This window comes from Poecilia formosa, unplaced genomic scaffold (genome assembly GCF_000485575.1).
Source record: "Poecilia formosa unplaced genomic scaffold, Poecilia_formosa-5.1.2 Scaffold27, whole genome shotgun sequence".
Taxonomy (NCBI): Eukaryota; Metazoa; Chordata; class Actinopteri; order Cyprinodontiformes; family Poeciliidae; genus Poecilia; species Poecilia formosa.
In genome coordinates this window covers 1506258-1513996 of record NW_006799966.1, presented here as the reverse complement: position 1 = coordinate 1513996, position 7739 = coordinate 1506258, and positions in this window count along the sequence as shown.

The following is a 7739-nucleotide window of genomic DNA, read 5'->3' as shown; positions in this document are numbered from 1 at the left end:
ATCACTCATCCGCATATTAACCCCAAAGTCCTAAGACCTGGATCCAATCCTCCCAGTGCCCACACAACAGCACTACCTCACACTGAGACATGCACACGCGGCTCCACTCATCTGCTCCTCATTGGGCGCACAGTTAAACGCAGGACCTTTAACACAATGGTAAAACCCTCAAAGGGGTGTTTACAAGACAAAGTCTCATCGTGTGACCTCAAACGTGAAGCCGTTTGACAGTGACGGAAAGAGAGGAAAGAAGCAGTAGGGCGAGGGCTCAGTTATGGCAAAGTGTTCTTCAACCTTTGCTCACTCCTTCTATTGCTCTTGTGCCTCTTTAATTTGGGATGCGAACCCTTCCAGATGTCTCAGACGTAATTAGTATTAAGCTAAACATTTAAAATATATTTGGAGTAAGTGTGGCTTTCAGAAGAAAGAAGCGAGAAGAAATGACCTCCTTAATGTACATTCTGTTCTGCTTTGGCTGTGATTCCCAAGGTTGCCTCTCTCTCTCTTGTGTGGGTGGGTGTGTGCGTGTGTGCGCGAGTGTGCGCGTGTATTTGTGTATGTGTCGCCGTGCCAGGCACTGCGTCTCCTCCGGCTCGTACTATGTTGACCCTGCCATGTACTCTCCTCCTACTCTGGGCGAGGCTTGGCGATGCATCACGTAGCAACACTGTGTTAACATTGATATGTGCAGACGCAGAAAGGCGTGTGCACTCGGGCCAACAGACACAAACACACGCCTACACACTAAGAGAATATGGATCGTGGAGTTTGCTCCCGCAATGCATTTTAAGACGTTTTACTGCAACAGTCCAGCATTTAGCGCTAACAGCAGCACTAGCGTAGAGGTGAGACTAACCCAGTGTGGGTCACATTTCTTCTCTCCTGCTTTAGGAGAACAGCAGAATTCAAATAAAAGTAATTTTTCTCCAGTTCCTCACTTCTCCATTACCATCAGCAGACACTCTCGAGCCCTGATTTTTATAAGTGAGACAAATATTCCCATGTGGACTGCAAGGTATCATTCCACCTTGGAAGCTACATTCCTCGGGATGCTTTGCCCTGATTTAAGGCTCTCTTGCCCAAGTTCGGGTCTTAGTTCATTTAAACCCTGCAAGTTCCACTGCCTTGATTGTATCTCACCCATGCACCACTTTGTCCCTCACCCACTCATTTCCAAATGAATATAAATGAGTGTTTTCATTGTGAGACAGACCAAAAACAGCAAAGTATGTTAGCAAAAACACTGGCTAATACGTATAAAAGGAGCTAACTCTCGTAAAAGGAAAACAAAAGTAGGAAATTCTTGGGGGGAGGAAAAAAAAGAGACTGTTTTTTTATGTCTGCATTTGACTTTTGAAGCAGGCTGCAGAATAACCCGGTGGAGAAGAGGACAATTAGGAAGACAGTTTATTTAGCTGACACATTAATTTGCTTCTACACATTTGAGTTTGTTTTTGCATGCAAACTGTTAAATTGTCCCTGTCCCTGCAAAAAAGAGCAACAGTGAAACGAGCCTGCATTCCTTGACCAAAAAACTTTACAAAGTGACTAATAGGCAGGAGTGTAGAGGTCAGAGAAACAGGAACGAAACCACTGGATGTGACAGGGCTTTGTAAAAAAAAAAAAAGAAAAAAAAGAAAAAGAAAGTGGTTCAAGTTTCATGTACATAATTAACTGTTGCGTTCCTGCTTACAATTTGCAAAGCAAACAGGAAAAAATAACTGACCCTAATGTTCCCAAAAAGAGATTTCATCATGACTGTGGAATCCTGAAAGATGCCAGGAACATGTCAGTGTTCCAAATAATCCGGGCTGCATTAAAGCCTGACAGAAAGCATGCACTAATGTGTTTAGAGTGTTGTACGATGGAGCTCTGCATTTGCAAAAAAAACAAAAAAAACACACACATATGTGCATAGGCAACTCCCTTACCATTCATGGCAGACAATCATGGTAAAATTTAGAGGCTGTGGTCTCTTTGTTTGGGTCTTACTATGCTCTGAAGGTTGGATGAGTTTAAATCTTTCAGTTTGAGATTCATGTTGACCTTCAGAGCTTGAATTTGTTTGGCAGAGGCCTTGGCCTCCTTTAATCTCATGAAGAGATAAATTCTTTGACGGAGTTGTCCTCATTGGGTCTCCATAGATCAATGTAATATGGAGTATTTGATGTCAGGGGCTGTGACACAAGGGCAGGCATTTCTTTTTTTTACGCTATGACCTTTCAGAAAGTCGCAATTACATATTCTATCACCTCTCATTGCAGCTTTCTCCTCCAGCAGGTTTCAGTGCCAGCTTCTTGAACAGCTATGTGCCTCAGCACCAACAGGCATTGCGTCTTGGCATAAAAAAGTTGTCACTAAACACGCACAACCATTGAAAAATAATATATATTTAAATACATAGACATTTAAAGGGTGTAGAATGCTTTATTCAAAATTTCATCATGTGGGCCAGTAGAAGTTGACTCCACAATCCACCTGAGCACTGTTGTTTTACTTTATTTGCCATACTTCCTCACTTTTGCTTTCCAGGATATAACTGAGCTAAATTTCAGTTTCCATAGTAATGCCGCAGAGCTTTCTACTGAATAAAGAGGAAGAGTTTATTGCTTTTTGAGGGTACATAGTGGCACAGTTGTGACTGCTACCTTGCAGCAAGAAGGTCCCTGGGTTCACACCCTAGCCTGGGTTCTTTCCTGTGCATGTATGGGTTCTCTCCTGGGTACTCCTACTTGACAATCCAAAAACACAACTGTTAGATTATAATTGGTCTATCTAAATTCTTCCTGTCTACCACATAGTGTATCATCTAAAAAAAAAAAAAGCATTTTCTTCCACACATGTGTTGTGTCCTCTCATCTCTGACTCATCTGGCAGCGGGTTTTTGAATGCATTTGACGTAATTTAGATTAAAAGATGAGGAGTACATAATAAATGCCACACTTTTCAAATGTTTCTTCTTAAGACAATTCAAAACACATTTATTATTATTTTGTAAGTGTGTTACTTGGGTCTATCACATCAGATCCCCCAAAAATACACTGAGGTTTTTGACTGTACAGTAAAGAAGTGAAAATGTTCTGCGGTTATGAATACTTTTGCAAAGTACTGCAGGTTATCCACAGGTGTGTCTGGGATTTCTTCCAATTGTGTCTGTGACTCTGCCGTTGGTGATCTTCGCAGGGGGAAAAGGACTTCAGGAAGTCAGAGCTCCAGGAAAAAGTTACAAACTGGAATGTGACAGACAGGATTCATCTACCATCAACCATCCATTAAAACAAACATCCCCTGGTTTCCTGTCTTATGCTGAGCTAACTGGATCCTAGTTCCAACAGCATACATACACTGCTGGGTAGTTCTTAAACATGCACATCAGTCATTAACCAAGAAAGCAACTTTTTCCATAAGCTCAGCGTCACGATCAAATAAATGCAAATACTTTTTTACAACAGTTTTATTACAAATTTGTTTTATGTTACAGATTAGAAAACCAACTTTGTTGTCTACAGAGGACATATTTTCAGCTACAGCAAGTGCCTTCAATCGTATGGCTATCTTTACAACACTTGTCCATTTTGTCATATTAGAACTACTAATTTCAATGTGTTTTATTGGAATTTCATGTGATAGACCAACATGAAAAACATGATATGCATTTCAGTATTTCTTGCTAATAGAAATCTGGAAAGTTGTATTGTGTCTGTTTCTATTGAACCCCTTTAATAAGGTAAAATCCCATGCAACCAAATGTCTTGAGAATTTTTGTCCTATTAGATTATATTTAGAGTGTAACTGATGTGCGATTTCATCCCAGTATAAAGCCAGCTGTTCTGCGAAGGTCTCAGCAGACAGGAAGTCATGGAGAAGTCTGAATTTGGGTTAGATGATAAAACAGTATCACCAAGAGCTTCATCTTCTGAAATTAGAAGGGATTTGGCTCCACTGGAAACCTACTAAGACATACGGCTGAACCAGGCGGCTGGGCAGAGAGAGCATCATTTAGGGAAACAGCCAAGAGGCCCATGGTAAATCTTATTCACATCTCAGGTGGGGAAATTTGCCACAAGAAGTTTGGTTTGGAGTTTACCACAACCCAAGTAGAGGACACGGTAAATATGTGGGAAAAAAAACTGAGCTGGTCAAATGAGACCAAAACTTTTTAAACTTTTTCAAACTACATCCCAAACACTATATGTGATGGGAAAACTAACAATACGGCACCCTAGAGAAACCAACCACATGACGAAACATGATGGTGTCAACATGATTTTGTCAGGATTCTTTTCTTTAATGAGAACAGAAAAACACATGGAAATGTGGAAATACATGAGACTGAAAAGAAGGCTCACTTTAAAGCTGGCCGTACAGTACTTTTGAGATCTTACACTTTTTGATGTAAAAATTGGCCTATCAATTTAAACCAATACCAGGTTGTTGTTATGGTATGAAACGTGAAAAAGTTCAAGAGGTATGAATAATTTTTGCGAGGCGCTGCTTGCAAAATGAATCATATGCGTGTCCTCTTGTGAAAGTGAGTGGTCCTCCCTCCAGAGTACATCACTGGGCCATATATGTGTCAACCGAAAGCTTGCGGTTAAACTGGGGTGAACTTCAGGGAGCTCTTTAGATTCCTCTGATAAGACCCCGGTCCCATTAAGACGGGCCGTCCCCCGTTTGAGAGATCAGTGCTGACCTCACACGCTCACCCTTATCTAAATCCCTCATCACCACACACCTAATCTGATCACGACTGCTAATGTTGATAAAATTTGATCCTGCGTGGGGAATATGAAAAAAATATATATTGTCAGGAATTAAAGAAGAACAAAAGATTTAACTGTGTAAGAGTTAGGTCTTAATGTTCTGTCCATTGTGTGTGTGTGTGTGTGTGATGTGTGCATGTCAGCAGTGTGTCACAGCAAAGACAACTCAGGCCAGCAACAACATTAGCACCCCTGAAATAGCTTGGCAGGCATTTTAATTGCTTTACTCTGCAAAGCCTCAAAATATTGCTCAAAAGAAAACATTAAAAGGTGAAACCTTTCCCAGGGATGGCATTTCCAGTAACAGCGACTTCACATCACCATTTCTAAAAAGTGAGAGCCAAACGCCACGATTCTGATTAAGCAATAAATATTTAGATGTCAGAATCTTATTTCCCCATTGTTGCCTCTGCTCTTCGCCCTCTTCCTTCCACATTCTGTCCTCTCACCTCAGGAACATTTTTCTTTCGGGCCTCTCCTCGGGCTGTTGTGATCCTGCACCTCTGCGCAGCTTCTCTGCACCCATTAACGGCCGGTGAGTATTGTGTTTCTTCTTCTACCGCAGAAGCATTTTTGTCTTTAATCATCGTGAAAGTAAGAGCAGAGTCATGTGCACGGAGCCTCACAATGAGGTGCCGAAGCACTTCATGAGTAGGAAACTTCACACAAACACAGGAAGCTCAGTGTTTCTCACCGAGGGGCAGGAGTCCGTACTGTGGAGCTGCAGGACCGATGGGCTGCTCAGATTAACGGCAGCCAGCGATCCTGCAGGTCCTGCTTTTTTATTGTTGCCAAGCCAAAGATCCACAGATCATGCACCACAGATCACTGTTCTTAAGAGCTCAATATTAAATGTAGAACATACATTTTCAATTAAAGTTCTGCATTAAAAATGTAATGTTTTTAGGAGAACATCTTGAATAAATTTATTTTTAATGCAGATTTTTAGGGACAAAAATCTGCATTATGTCTGTGTATGCCATCACATAAGAAATGAATAAGACAATGAGAGTCTTTGCGATCCGATTCAATATCTGTAACTTGTTTGAGTCCCAGAACAAACACAGATTTTAAATTAATGGTTCTGATTTGTGCTATTGTAACACACATACTACAACTGTGAGATTTTCTACCAACAGCTAAATGCACTTTCAGGAAGCAAGACACGTAGTGCAGCAGGGACCTCTAGTGGCATTGTCTGCATGTTTTTAGCAGAACAAATATGCACGTGTTTGACTTTAGAATGTATTAGACTAATTTGTGCAGTTGTGGGGCTGCATGATTGAATGTTGCATTGGAGCAAGAAGGTTCTGGGTTCGAATCCTGGCCCGGGGTTTTTCCGCATGGAGTTTGCATGTCCTCCCTGTGCATGCATTGGTTCTCTCCTAGATGTACAGTTGTGTCTGTTTTACAGAGGTCTTAACAATGTGTCACCTGGCTGGGACAGATTGTCCTTCCTTACAATGTTGCTTCAGCACAATCAAGTTTGTGCAGATTTGTTAATGGACACGTTTCCCAACAAGCATTTCTATCACGTTGAGATCTGGACTTCAACTAAATCATCGCATCATGCTGAATATTTTTCAGCACCTCTGTTGTAGGTTTCATATTATGTTTGGTTCTGTTGATGACCCAGTTTGACCAAACCTCAGCCGTCCAACACATGGCCTCACATTTGACTCTAGATTGCTTTGGTATGCAGAGGAGTTCATGGTCAACTCAATGGCTACAAATAGTGAACGTCCTGCAGCTGTAACATGAGCCCAAATTATTACCTGTTTGCTGCCATGTTTAATAGTTTACAAAGGTGTTTGTCCTGAATTGCTTTTTGGTTTTCACCAAATGTGTCACTGAACATGTGGTACATTTAGATCTAACTTTCTAAATAAACAAATATGCTACACTGCTCTTATAAGCAGGTTTCTAATTTTTGCACATGCTGATTTTTGGAATCATTCAGTCCTCAAACCTGCTTATGCTTGCAGGGTTGTTGGTGCCAAACTCCAACATTCACCTCAAACATTAGTGCAACAAATCTAGGGCTATTGTTCTAAGGGTCTGATATGTGAAAAACCCTCAAATTAAATCCCATGCTTTTCCAAGACTGCATGAATCCTCAAATTAGGAAAATAAAACATATGGCAATAAAATATGGTAAAATTAGGAGGTTTGCCGTATTTTAAAAGCAATAACACAAGATTTTTCCGGGACTAACAAAGATTTTTCTAAGACATTAGACATAGACGTTTTTAGTTACTTTAAGATATCAGGTTACAGATCATTAGATTAGATTAGATTTTTAGTCAGACTTAAATTTTAAGATCAGATAAGCCAACAGACCTAAATAAAACTTATCTGTTCTGGCTTTTGATTTAGGCGCCCACACAAAAGTTAAGTGGCCCTCTTCTGGTCACCCCAAACAAAACTTTCTGGAAGCGTCCTTGCTCATCCATTAACATTTTCTCTACACCTCTTTGCAAATAGTACCACTAGATGGCATATTGAAGCGAGTAATTGCCAGTGAAAAAAAACTGCATACACAAAGCATGTCAAGCAGACAGATGGCGCAGTTGCTCCAGAGATGCTGACTCGCACAATTCAGAAAACGATCTATTTTCTAAAAACAAACTAAGTCAGGCCCCATTCTGCCAGCGCCCATTGATCACAGTGCAAACATCTGTACCTTGTGGGTATTAAGCAAGCAGAAGGTATATTTAATCAAGCCTGAGTGGAAAAAAAAAAAGAAAGTTTGATCACCTTTGTGTTTAAGATTTACTGTTTAAACGAGTGGACTTAAATTGTTAATGAGGAAGGAAAATCTATCTATCTTATCCATGCTTGGAAATATCCTGATAAAGTTCATGTAATTTTGGTATGCTCTGTCAGAGAACAGAGAAGATTCAGCAGTCAGGAAAAGGTAACAAAAAAAAGAAAGAAAGAAAAAAAAACCTGGACTTCCTCAAAGCTCATTGGTCC